The sequence below is a fragment of the Ambystoma mexicanum genome, chromosome 4p (assembly GCF_040938575.1).
Source record: "Ambystoma mexicanum isolate Mex_15411 chromosome 4p, UKY_AmexF1_1, whole genome shotgun sequence".
Classification (NCBI taxonomy): domain Eukaryota; kingdom Metazoa; phylum Chordata; class Amphibia; order Caudata; family Ambystomatidae; genus Ambystoma; species Ambystoma mexicanum.
Genome location: NC_090927.1, coordinates 420,834,873 through 420,849,445, shown reverse-complemented (window position 1 = coordinate 420,849,445; position 14,573 = coordinate 420,834,873). Strand labels below are relative to the sequence as shown.

Here is a 14,573-nt window from a genome sequence, read left to right as displayed (position 1 = left end):
AGTACCCAATTACCTGCACCTCATTTTCCTCAGCCCAGTCCCCTGTTAGCTCCACCTTACTCTTCCTCATTCTAGTCCCCAATTACCCCACCATTCTCTTCCTTATCCCATAACCCCATAAGACCCACCTCCACCTCACTCTTCCTCATCCCAGCCACCAACAACCTAACCTCACTCTTCTTTGTACCAGTTCCCCATTACTACTCCTCACTCTTATTTGTATCTATTCTCCCAACCTAGTCTTTGTTGTATCAGTCCCCCACTGCTCACACCTCACTTTGTTTGTTTGTGTGTTTGTTTAATTCATAGGGCGCACCAAACCCATAGTTAACTGGGTGCACAAAGATACAAGAAGACTTAAATCTTAGGTTACACAGGTTACAGAATGAAATCAATACAGTAAGGCGACAGGAACTATACAAAGGAGATACAGTCAAAAGGTCCAGAAGGTTACATAAAGCTGATACATAGCTATATACATTAGATTTGGTTCAGCAGGGATCACATGTCATTGATGCGTAGCCAATTCAGGGTACTGCGCCTAAAGCTGAGGTAGGACTGGTCAGCTCTGAGAGCTAGGGGTATTGCGTTCCAGGACTGGGCAGCTTTCACTGGAAAGCTATTTCCTCCAGATTTCTTTAGCTTGAATCTGGGTATCTCCAGACAGAAGGAGTTAGCCACTCTGGTGGGACAGATAGATGTTCTCCTGACCAGTCTTTCTTTTGGGTATGGGGGTGCTGCATTGTTAAGGCATTTGAATGTCAGCGAGACTGTTTTGAGTAGGATCCTGTCATTTATCTTTAGCCAGTGGTGTTCTCTCCTAATTTCTGCAACGCGTTCTTTGTTGGGTATATTCAGTGCCATTCTGAGGGCATTGTTCTGTAAAATTAGGATTTTGTCTAGAATGTATTGGTTGGCCCTTAGGTATAAGGCATTACAGTAATCCAATTTTGACATTAGTAATGCGTTAGCAAGGATAAAGCAGCTTGCTTTGGATAAAAATGGTATACAGGTTCTGATGAGCTTGCAGGTGTAGGCAGTGGACGATGACATAGAGTTCACTTGCTTCATTAGGGTTAAGGTGGAGTGAAGGTAAAAACCCAGGGTTTTTACTTCTTTGACTACCTTATTTGTTTATATTTCGGCCTATGTAGAAGGTGGATTAGTTGGAGTTCAGTTTTTTGAAATTGGCGGCCGAACCAAGGATGAGAATCTCAGTTTTGTCGTCATTCAGTTGGAGGCAATGGGATGCCACCCATGCTTGAATGAGGAGGTATATTTTATTTACCAAGGCCGTATCCATTTTGAAATTGCCCGAAAAGGGGATAGCATAATTTGTGTAGGTGACACCTAGTCTGTCCAATTTGTCGAATAGGGGCTTGTTAAAAATATTGTACATGCTTGGCGATACACAGGAACCTTGTGGAATGCCCCATGCAGTCTGGATAGGGTCAGCTGATGCCGAAGGGGAGAAAACTTTCATCGTTCTGTTATCTAAGAAGGACTGGATCCATGCCATGGCCTCCCTTCGAGAAGTGGGCCGCTGAGGCATGCTCCACCAAGTACAAGGCTGCCAACAGGTCGAGGAGGAGTAGCATGGCAGTTTTTCAGTTGTCCTTGAGCTCAGCAATTTGTGTTTTTAAGTCGTTTTAATGCCATTGTTAATGCCGTTTTAATGCCATTTCCATTCCATGCTGTGGTCTGAAGCCGGATTGGCGGGAGCCTTGAAGGAGGTTGGCTTCAAGGTAGTTCTGTATTTGCAAGTAGGCTACCCTGTCGATAATTTTGAGGAGAAAAGGCACCGTGGTGATGGGCCTGCATTTTGTTGGGATGGAGGGGTCCAGAGTTTGTTTTTTAATCAATGGTAAAACCCAGGATTCTTTTAGGTTGCTTGGGAACGTGTTGGTCGGTAAAGAGGCATTGATGAGTTTCGAGATGAATGGTGCTAGGTCTCTCGCTGCGTCTTTGGTTATTTGGGCAGGACAGTTGTCGCCCTGGCTATTGGAAGGTTTCAGGGACAGAATAATTTTTTCAGTCTCCTGGTTAGATACTTTGGTGAAGCTGAATGGTTCTGCAGGGCTAATGGCTTCAATGGGGCTGGTGGATTCCAGCTCGGTAGGAAGCAGGGAGGCTTTTTTATTTGCAATCTTGTTTTGGAGTGTGGTTATTTTGTTTATTAAGTCATTCTGAATGGTAGTGCACCAAGACTTTTCCTTGGGTGCGTTATACAGGGCAGGTATCGGGGATTCCAGTTCCCAGAGGATCATGAAGAGTTCCTTAGTGTTGGAGCTGGCATTGTATATTCTTTCATTAAATAGGTCTTTTTTAGTGCAAATTATTTCCTTTTTGTAGTTGTTTGCAAAGTGAGTGAGTTGCAACTTGTTTTCATTCGAGGGGTGTGGCGCCATAAGGCTTCTATTTTTCTTTTTTGTAATCTGAGGTCTTTAGGATGGGGTGTGAACCAGGCATTGGTGTGTGGGCACTGGTTACTTTTACGCAGCTTGGCCGGTGCAATAATGGCTAAAGCCTTAGACCTGGTATTATTGAATACCTCAACAAGAATGTTGGGGTCAGATTCGCTTGGGAGAGAATTCAGGGATGGAAGAATGTGTGGTAGTAGCTTGTCTGATGTGATATTTGTCTGCTCCTAGTTGGGAGGGGTCATGCCATGAATTTATCTTTGGCTGTTTGTTTGTTTATTGTGAGAGAAAAATCAATCAGTTAGTGGTCGGTCACAGTTGCGGGGTTACTTTGTTAATAGAGGTTTCACAGTTCAATTCGGCCACCGAGTCTAAGGTCCTTCCTTTTACGTGAGTCGGTGCATGGACTTTTTGGGTCAGTCCGTGTTCTGAGAGGGTAGTAGCTAATGCCTGGGCATGTTTGTCCTCTGGATCATTTAATCCCAGGTTAAAGTCAACCAGAATTAATATTTGTGAGGAGTCTTTAGTGTTATTGGCCAAAAGGCTGGTTATATCCTCCTCAAAAGTGCTGATGGGCACCAGAGGACTGTAGAGTAGGTAGATGGTTAAGGTGTGGCAAATTGGAGATAGGTGATTTGGCAATAAGTATTTCACAAGATTTGAGTGGAGGTGGAGACAGGAGTCTTAAAGCGAGGTTAACGTTTGCTATAATGGCTAAGCCGCCTCCTCTGGCATTGGGTCTATCTGCTCTGAATATTTGGTAATTGTTGGGTATTGGTAGCGTAAGGGCTGGGCCTGCTGCATCATGCAGCCACAATTCAGTGACAGCTAAGAAATCAAGGTCATTTGTGGATAACAGGTCTGCTATTTCAGTGGCATGTGCCACTAATGATCTTGCATTGATGAATGCTCCGGTGATAGTAGTCCTGTGGTTGGTCTCCTGCGATCCAGTGGGAGAGGGTTTGGGCTGTTTAGTTGTAATTTTGATTGGGAGGTGGGAGGCATAGTTCAGAGTTTTAGGCAAGACCTCATAGTTAGGTCTGGGTGCCGATGTGCGACAAGGGGCCTCTTTGTTGTAGCAAGGGCAGGGATTTATATTAGTACTGATCTTGGGCTCGTAGAGACAAGGTAGTCTAGCTCGGAGTCTGTTACTTCTGTCAGGTATTGGACAGGGTGAGTGTCTGACATGGGCCATTGTTGTAGCTATGAGCTGCTCGTAGATGAATGGTAGAATGAATAGCAAGAGAGTCATCTGGAAAATACTAGGGAACATAATTCTGACACTGGTAAGTATATTTTCGTACCGCAGCTGGTCGTTCATAGGCATAGAGAAAGGCTGGTGCAGGCCAGTAATGTAAGCTAGCAAGGTGGGCTAGTCAGGTGAAGCCATACACTGGTGCAAATCAGCAAGGTAGGCTGGTCAGGCATAGGCATGGGCTAATACAATGAAGGAGGTGGGCTAGTCCAGCGTAGGCATAGGCCAGTGCAAATGAACACAGTAGACTAGTCAAGCATAGGCATAGGCTAGTACAAATCAACAGGTGGGCTTGTCCAGTGTAGGCATAGGCTAGTGCAAATCAACAAGGTAGGCTAGTCCAGCGTAAGTGTGGGCTAGTATAAATCAGGTAGGTTAGTTAGGCATAGGCATGGGTTGGTGTACAACAATACAGTGGGCAGCACAGCAGTCTCATTACCATTACAGAACTGGAATATAGCATAAGTATAAGAGTATTATCATCACATGTAGCCCATATACATTGGGTACATGGTGCTGGTTTGCTATTGCAGGGGTGCTACTAAACCGTCCCATTATGATTGTTAGGCAGCAGCATATGAGGTGCAGAATCATGTAGGGTGCTAGCAACAGGTTTATAAGTGGGTATAATATGTACAGTGGTAGTATCGGGCTGGCAACATGTATTACTGGTTAGGCATTTTGTTATAGCGGTGGCCAATTGAGATACTAGCATGCATAAGCGCAGTAACAGATTACATAAGTATCATTCTATTTCCCTATTGCGCAAACATTCCACATCCCAGGTCTTCATTAGCCACACCTCACTCTTTCTCATATCCGTACCCCATTATCCCAGTCTCATTAGCAACACCTTACTATTACTATTCTTAGTCACCCATTGCCCTGTCACACTCCACCCCGTCACAGTACACCATTACCCCCACCTAACTCATCCTCATCCCAGCACCATGTTAACCCCAATTCACTTTTCCTTGTCTCAGTCCCCCATTTTCCAAATGTACTCTTCCTTGGCCAGTCTGCCATTAATACTACCTCACTCTTCCTTGTCACAGTTCCTCTTTTTTTATGTACTCTTGCTCGTCCCAGTGCCACATTATCCCTACTTCACTCTTACTTGTCTCAGCACCACATTATCATAGATTCCATTTTGTTTGTCCTCCCTATTAGTAATCCATTGCATTACTGCCACCTAACTCTTTATTGTTGAAGTCCGACATCTCCCAAATTCACTTTCGCTCATCCCATTCACCCATTACTGCTCTTTGTCACTCTTCTTCATCACAGTCCTCCATTACACCACCTCACGCTTTGTCTTTTTCAAACCCCCATTTCTCCTAATTTACTCTTCCTCGTACCAGTCCTCCAAAACCTCCACCTCACTTTTCATCATCCCATTCCCCCATGTGCAACAATGTACTCTTCCTTACCCCAGATCCCCAGTTTCCCAATGTACTCTTCCTCATCCTAGTCCCCCATTACCTGAACCTCACTCTTCCTTATCCTAGGCCCCCAATTCTGCCACCTCACTCTTCCTCATCCCAATGACCCATTACCCTACCTCACTATTCTTCTTCCCAGTCTCTCATTAACCCCACCTCAATCTTCCTCATCACAGTCCCCCATTATTCCTGCCTCACTCTTTCTCATCCAAGTCCAGCATTAACCCACCTCATTCTTCCTCTTCTGAGTCCCCCATTACCCCTAACTTACTATTCTTTGTCCCAGTTTCATATTTCCCCACCTTACTCTGCCTTGTCCCATTCCCCTTTGCCCCAACTCATTCTTCCTTATCTCAATCCCCCACTAACCCCACCTCATTCTTCCCCAATTCAGTCCCCCATTTCCCCACCTCACATTTCCTCATCCTAGTTCCTCACTAATCCCACCCCATGCTTCCTCAACGCAGTCAAGCATTACCCCATCTCACTCTTCACCATCCCTTTCTTTGCTCCCAACTCACTTTACCCAGCACAACTTTCCTTTCCCAGCCCCCAATATTCCTAAATGTACTGTTCCGCGTCCTTGTACCGCATTTACCCAATGTACTTGTCTTCATCTATGTCCCCATTAATCCCAATTTACACTTCGTCATTCCATTCTCCCATTGTTCTCACCCTTACCCCACTGGCAAAGGGACTAACACACATCCTTGTCACGGTCCGAGCACCCATCCTCACCCCCGGCCCTTGTGCACATTTTCATCATTGGCCCTTGTGCACATCTTCCTCACAGGCCCATGCACAGATCCAAGTCAATGGCCATGGCACACATCCACATCACTGACACGCATCTCTGTCTTTGGCTCCTAATGCGAATGCTCATCACTGGCACTTGCCAGAATCCCCATCATTGGCCCTCGCTCGCATCCATGTCACTGGCACTAGGGGCCTCCTCATCACTGGAATTCAAGTGCATACTCATTACTAGCCCTCAAATGCATCCTCGTCGTCACAGTTCTATAAGTACATCCTCTTCACAGTCCCTATTCTCTTTCTTTTTCCTTCTTCCATGCTCCTGTCCTTCCTTGAGCCATTTACTCCTTCTTTGCCTCATTGGGTGGCAATACAGGGAATGGTCAAAGGCCATTTCCCTGACAAAGTGCCATTTTCCACAACCATGACATATCCCATTGCCCACAGACAAACAGCTTAGAGACACACTGATAACTTTGCATATGACATTAGTTATATCAATATGAAAACCGTTAGTATTGCAGGTGGTGTGAAATACAGTATAAAAACCTGTACAATTCAATGACTTTTTTTGTTGATAAGAAACAGTTAGGGTTAATCACTTTTTCCTAACATAGTTTGATAGGAATTTATATATTTGAGTGACAATCTGGTATGTGTATGTTTCAAGTTATCTTTATAAAGAGGAGTATTTCTGAAAGCCAGACGTGTGTGAGGAGGGGAACTAATGAGAGGGCATATAAGTCATGAGTATTTGCTGATGATGTGGCAAGAGAGTTTGTAATCCTGGACACTGGTGCAGTTTGTGGCCCTTGTTTGTGGCTGCTTTTCAGGCCACAGGTAAAGGACACATGTGTGTGAAGAGTGTATTTCCCTTTATCTTTTCAGAGGGCAGATGCAACAAATTGTCTTTTTTTAGGTTGGCAAGTTACTAAAGTATTTGGCTACCAGAATTTTACTAGGCTGTCATATTCCCAGGGCAGATGCTTACCCACAATATCACAAGCACTTTTTTCATATTGGGATTTTGTTTACCAGGGAATATTTCATGACAGATTGCTGGGTTTAAAATGTGAGCATATTTTATACTTTGCCAGCATTTCGTTGGGAACATTTCCTCTCTCAGGTTATTTTTCTTGTGTTCATTACTTTTTCTTCTAAAGAGAAAGTCAAATGAACTACATTTGTTTATTTCACTTTAAGATATATGTTCACTTACTGTGCCAGTAACAAATTCAAGGAAAACACTTTAGTAGCACGGTCGTTAAGGTGAGGAATACATCGTAACAAAACCTTTGAAATTAAAGGAAAAACTTTAATTGTAGGGATGTTAACGTGAGAACTTAATGCAACAAAACCCCCGAAATTCAGCTAAATCCACCTTAACTTCATGCCCCCTGTTGCACAGCCTATTACCACAATGATGATATCACAGATCACACCACAGATGACATCAATAAAAACATGCTTTAGGAGAACACTGATGACATCACAGATTGCATCACTGATGACAGCCGTGGTGACAACACTAAATACATTGTATATAACAGATTACATCAACAATGGATTAGACATAACATCACTAATAAGCTAGCTCATAAAAACCTAGATTTTCTTAATAACAATTTAGGCCATGGACTTGGACAAAACGAAGGCTGTGGTCGCTGGCATTCACCAAACACAATAGCTAGCGTTCAGTTAGTGTTGCTAAATACTAATGTGCATGGTTAAAAGCCATGCCATGCTAGTAGCCTGCCACTGTTTTAAAATATATAGTGAACAATGTTGAAAGCTGTGGTCAGTGGCCATGTCTAAAGGTCATAGGTAGTGCCCATATCAGTATGTTAGAATATACAGTTGGCGTGACCAAAGGTCATTGCCACTGACTAGTATTGTGTTGAAGACCATAGCTAGGTGCTGGTTAGTGTTGTATGATACACAGTGGGCACGGCCGAAGGCCATCACTTTTGGCATGCTAGTATTTTAAAATATACAGTGGACATGGCCAAAATATGTAGAAACTGCTCAAGGTCAAAGGCCATGTCTAGTGGCCCATTTATATGTTAGAATATACAGTGGGTGCAGCCAAAGGTTGTGGCTACTGTCAAGTATTGTGTTAAAGCCCATGGCTAGTGCCTGATTAGTGTATATAATATACAGCAAACATGGTTGAAAGCTGCAGTCACTGGTGAAGGCCAACATCTATGGTTGGTAGCCTGTTAGTTTTTTTTTAAAATCTACAGTGCACATGGGTGAAGGTTGCGACTACTGTCCATAACTGAAGGCTGTGATTATTACCCATTCATGTGTTCAAATATATTTGGCCATGCACACTGACCCTGGCTGAAGGCCATGCTTAATGCCAGTTATGGTTCTAATGTAATTAGCGATGTTATCAGTGATGTGATCTGTGATGTCATCATTGTGGTTATAGGCTGCGCACAAGGGGCGCACAGTTAAGGTGACTGGAGATGAATTTCTGGGATTTTGTTGCATTGAATTCTCACCTTAACGTACCTGTACCTAAAGGTTTTTTCAATTAATATATATAGATCAAGCCTCAGGTGTTGGTACAAAACACATTGCTTTTAACTCCCATGATTTGGATATTACATCCATAGTAAAGAGAATTTTTCTTTGCTTATTTTGTCCATGGTTGGTGCCTATGGTGCACTACGAGTGCAACCCCAATCTCTTCTGGAGTTCTTTATATCTCATATATATAGGTATTTATATATATATATATATATATATATATATATATATATATATATATATATATATATATATATATATATATATATATATATATATATATATATATATATATATATTTTCACTGAAAAAACTTTGTTAAAGGGATGTTAGGGTTACAAGTACAACCAAAAAACTTCAGAAATTCGACAGCTATGGTAAGCTAAGCAAGCATAACTCACGCCACAGGATTTTTCTCAGTGACATTGAAAGATGTGATATGATTGAGGGTGCATAAGAAACCCCAGTGTGAACCAAGCAGTATAACTTTACCCTTGACAAATATTGTGCTGTGTGTGTGCTTTACGCCATTTTTCTATGACCCTATAGTGGTGATTTGTTTTCTACTGTGTTAGAATTGTGGAAGTGTGAAATTATGAAGTGAAGAAGGTGAATTTATAGTGTCTAAGTGGTTAGGGTTTGATAGTATATGGGACATGTTTTTATACTGCAGGATTTCCACTGTCAAATTGTTGGTAGTAATTTAGAAATGATAATAAACAGTCATATTTGGCATTTTGCCAATTTGCTTGCAAACGGTGTGCTTTGAAAAGGCAGGAATCTATTTTTGGTGCCATGCTATATAATGCAATATGTTGTTAACCAATGCACTGATGTAGAGAGAGGTAAAATGAATGGGAGCGCATAATGAGTTGGGGGAAATAATATTATTGATGAGCTTTGCTACAAAGGTTTTCTGGGGCTGCTTAGGGCACATGGCCTTTGAAACCTTAGTGGAGTGGGGATGGACAGTGAAGGGAGGATATACATGTTGATATATTTGGTTGAGTAGCAGTAGTAGTTATTAGTTTGTAGGTCAAAGGTAGGTTAGTGTATCAGGCTATTCTCTTATTATGCTGAAATAGGTGGAAAAAGGCGAGGTAGTTAATTGTGCATGTTTTTTGTTGAGAATGTCAAAGGAAGAGTAATCAAATGAGTGCTGGGAGAAGTAATGGCATGGTAGGACCTAGTTATGTGACCACTAGTATACTCAATGGTGTGCTCTTGGAGTTGGCGTTCAGCAATTAGTACATGCTTGTGAGGTGTGAAAACTGGAGTCGAGTGGACCAACTAAGTGACAGTGTATTATATTGCTGCAATGTTCTCTTATCACATTACTTTTTAATTGACAACATACAAAGATGAATTCATAGTGGGTTGGTATATGAAAGCAAAGATGTGTTACATACTATTTTGAAACACCTTTATGAATATGAATGAAGAAATATCATGTTTCTAGTGAAAATGTCTACTATTTAGAATTTGTTTGGGAATTGTACTCTGAGAATATGTGTAGAGCATGTGAGCTATTATTTAAGAAGTGTGTAGTGGTATGGGGATTACAGTATTATTGATTAGCTTTGGTAGGGTAGTTTTATGGCGCTGCCTGGGGACTTAGCCATTCAAGCTGTAATGATAGTGGGAATGAGTAGTCGGGGGGAGATATACTTGCTGATATGTTTTGTTGAGTAGTAGTAGTGATATTTGTGTAAAGGTTCCTTTTTGAATCACGGTGGCCAATTTGGAACCATTTTTTTTAAATGTTTGCTGCCATCCGAAAAGGGACCAAGACTCTTTTTGATTTAAATCGTGGTGGCAAATGTATTTTTCTGATGGCAGGTTACTTCATTGTCAGAAATAAAAAAAGAACAATATTTGCACCCCAGCAAAATCTAAGGGTGTGAATAACTATTACACCTGGGCTGATGGGAAGACACAGACTGTTATGTCTCACAGCTTTGACTGAATCTCTCGTTTCGCTTGGATGTTCAAATCCTGGGTTGGTGGGCCGGCCGTTAAATTCTATCTCTACCAATCAGCCTGGGCGCGAAGGTTATATTATATATTGAAAATATAAAGAAACAGAATGCGTGAACTTAATCATTCCAATTCTTTTTTTATACAGCTTTTTTAATAAGAAGCCATCAAGAAAGGAACAACAACGAGCCATAAGAAAGTTCTGTAGTGTCATATTTAAAAAGTTATGTTTTTAAATCTGTAGATACAAATAATGTAGCTAATACAACAATACATGGTATTGATAATAGATTTTAAAATGTGCAATTTCAAATAAGAGATATGTCAACACAAAGTATTGCTGGAGCCGAGAGTGTTTTTCTTGAAAGTAAAAAAAAGAAACACATTTATCAAATGTGTTACTAGCTGGTAAAAAAAGAAAGATTTTTAGAAAAAAGGGTAGTGAAGTTCGTGAAAAAATAGGACTTTTGTGTCACTCTCTAGCTTGTCTTGATGAAAGTAGATGTAAGCGATAGGTTCGCCTTTTACGGATGCTGGCTGCACATCATACTAAAATGAGATACCTTCTAGTTAAACTGTAATAGTCCAAAGCACAAATTATTTCTCTTGTTGTTTTAAATCAAATACTTTTGAGTGGTACTGTAGAAACTTTAGTCTCTACAATGCAAATGATAAATATGATGCATTTAGAAGGGTATCTGTATATAGATGAAACTCTTACAGAAAGTGGAAAGGATGATCCTATGTTTTCAAAGGATCTGGTCTTTCAACAGTATAAAGGAAGTCTTTCAATGTTTGAGTTGTTTTCTACTGAAAGACCTGGCATTGTTTGTGTATCTTGTCGACACACTTTTTGTAAGTCTCAAGTGCTACAAGTATATGTTGAGAACAAAATTAAACACACGGTAGAAGATGTTTGGAAAGAACTTTTTCTGTATTTGTTTCCTATTTGACGCAAGTGAGGTACTTTATGTTTGTAGACACTGCGTTGGATTTTATAATTGAACACGTATTCCTCCAAGAAGTGTCTTAAACGACATGGTAGTATCTGATATCCTATTGTGCTTCAAAGATTGAACATGTTTGAAGTGATTGCATTGCAAACTGTTCATCCTTTCCATGTTATTGTTAGATTGCAAACAAAGATGTCAAATCTACCTAAAAACTCATTAGTGCAAGGTGTGAGAGGCAAGGTTGTATTTACCTCTGAATTTGGAAAAAAAAGTAAATATTCTACGAGTGAAGCGTGACATTGCAGATTCTTTGTTCATTTTAGTAAATGGTGCGCCACTAAAGATAAGAGGATTTGGCAACAGCATATCGATATTGGAAAAGTGAAAAATTACATTGGTGTTTATATTGGAGCACAATGATTTATACAAAGGCAGTGCAACACTACCAGATTTGACTATGCTTGATGTTAAGTCAACAAAAAAAGCAGTGAATGTCGGTTTCAGTGTCTATCTGTTGCAGAAGGGAATAGTGTGTATGAACATTACACTATTCATCCTCTACACGCACGTGAAGTCATGCGTGACAGTTTAGAATTTTATCAAATTAAAGCAACAAAAGGTGCACCAATTAGTATCTGGTAAAAGACATTAGAAGCCTGTTGTTTACCTATGCTTTTTCCAACTGGTACTGTAAGGAGATTGGATGATCGGAAAGGTGCGAATCACTGCTTCAGAATATCGTTGTACAAGAATGTATTCAGAAGATTCACAATTCTGCACCAATTTTTAATATATTTTTCGCTTATTCTATTAAAGTGAATTTTCATCATGATGTTCTGCTGTTGCTCATACACTTCAGACCGGAACTAGATTTCTAAATCTTTCTGCATCTGAGATGCTGCAACAAGTGAAAGAAAGAAAATGAAGTGTTAGAGGGATAACTTATGAATATTCTTGCTACAATGAGAGGAACTAAAGAATATTGGTTTAGGAGACACTCCGAGGTAAGATGCATGATCAGAAATGTGGGATCTCCAACCTGCTTTGCGACTTTAAGTTGCGCTGAGTATGGTTGGGGATGATCTTGCAGTGTGGATTCGGGAAACTAATGCAGAGAAAGAAAACATAGAACACATGACACCAGGAGAATTGTGTTCTATGGACCCTGTAAGTGCATCACATTTTTTTCATGACAGATTTCTAGCCATGTTACACTTAATATGTAATAAATAAAATGTTCCTCTAAGCCATGTGGAATATTTCTTTTAGAGGAAAGAGTACCAGGCACGTGGGGCGCCAAATATACACATGCTGTTGTGGATTAAAGATGCTCCTCAATTTGCTAAGGAAAGTGAGGGCTGTGTGATGGAGTTCACTGAAAAATATGTTACTTGTTCTATTCCAGCTCAGCACGTGAATGCTGATCTATGGAACAAGGTGGAAAGGTTTCAAAAGCATACTGTCATAGAAAATACAAAAGTAAAGTCAAGTACTACACCCAGTGCAGATTTGGCTTTCCAAGGCCTCTAACACCAGTCAGTCGAGTGAATAGTTTAAGGTCATCTGTTTGACACCAAGTTACTGGTAAGTCACTGAGAAATACCTATCATTGAAAAAGAGATAAGGAATGGCAATTCATTAATGATTACAATCCTGTTATTGCTCAGCTATGGAATGCAAATACTGAAGTACAGTTTATTGCTGATGATTCAACAGCTGTTGTTCCTTATGTTATAGTATTCATGACAAAAGCAGAAAAGAGCAATGCAGCTGAATTATGGGCAGATTTATCAGCAGATATAAGTCTCAGTCATAAACTTCAAAGCTTTGGTTTGAAGATGCTTTCCCATAGAAAGTGTGGTAGCTACGAAGCTGCAGATTGGCTAACGAGTTTGCCTCTTTATGGATGGAGCATTAATGAAGTTTGGCTAAGTCTTGAACCAGCTAGTACTAGAAATCGGGTATTGAAGCCTTTGACTGAAATAGAGCAGATAGCTGAAGCAGTATCTGATAGTAGATTTTGAAAACCAACTTGATTGATACAATCGATCTGAAATGTAGGAGGATGTTTGTTTATATGAAGTAGCACATTGCTACTCATTTTGAAATATTGAAGCAAACAGTGACAGAGGATGGTTTAAAGTACATGGATGTGGATGTGGTGGTGGTCTAGTGAGACAGGAGAACGAAAGTCACCTTAATCACATAAAACTGTCTTGTCAAACTGCAGAGAAAAAGGAATTATTTTGTGTTTGTCTTTTGCAATTGTTCTTCACATGACGTGTAGAAAGTGATTTGCTTGGAAGTTTTGAAACTTTTGAAGAATCATTGTGTGCTAAAAAAGCTTAATTACATATCCAGAATGTGAACAGTACTTGGAGTCACTAGAGAAAGAACTACATCAAGAAGAACTTTTGGCAGCTGAATTGGCAAAATCGACACCTGAGGGCAGTCAAGATTCTGCAGCAGGAAGTGAAAATGTCTTTGGTGAGTCAATTATTCAAAGTGATGTTGAGCTTGCGATGGAGTAAGCAGAAAATGTGAATTGTGATAAAATTGTTAGTAAACTTTATATAAAGCAAAAAGAAGTTTATTATGAAATTTAAGATAGTTTCTTACAGGGTTTACTGTATAACAAGCATGCATGCTCCTATGTGCAATACAAACCTGTATTATTGTATGTTAGTGGACAAGCATCAACAGGTAAATCTTTTTTAATTCATGCAATAAGAGTTATGATCCGAAATGTAACAGATTGTATTGTGTCATGTATTGTAACTGCTCCAACAGGTTCAGCTGCATTTAATGTAGGAGGTTTTACTTTAGATCGACTGTTGATGTTACCAGTGGAACATGACAACAAACTAGAGTATCAAAAATATGTTTCAAGTGCAGTACAGAAGTAGGAAAATTTCTAAGAAAAAGAAACACCTTGATTGCAGGTGACGTAAATATGGTGCCTTACTTGATGCTAACGTTCATTCACTTGCAAATGCAAGTAGTTTTGAAGACTGATTACAACATTTTGTTTGAAGGTAAACATGTACTTGTTTTTGGAGACTTGTGACAATTAACTCCTGTGAAAGGTCAACCAGTTTTCAGAATGCTGCAATCTAAGGATAGTCGAAAAAGTAGAGGAAGTATTGGTCATTTTCACCTTTGGAATTGTTTTGAATTCCAGGAACTTACCATTAATATGATGCAATCTGCAGACCTAGAGTATGCAGACATGCTTAAT

At 40.3% G+C, this 14,573-nt stretch overlaps 1 long non-coding RNA gene across 1 annotated transcript in view; it reads left to right on the top strand.

The window, feature by feature from the left end:
• LOC138452590 (uncharacterized) overlaps positions 1-13,816 on the top strand; it is a 349,488-nt gene extending 335,672 nt beyond the window's left edge. Inside the window, exon 4 of the long non-coding RNA XR_011260241.1 lies at positions 13,697-13,816. This is a non-coding gene — a long non-coding RNA (uncharacterized lncRNA). The remainder of the gene's footprint in view (positions 1-13,696) is intronic.
• The last annotated feature ends 757 nt before the right edge of the window (positions 13,817-14,573 follow it).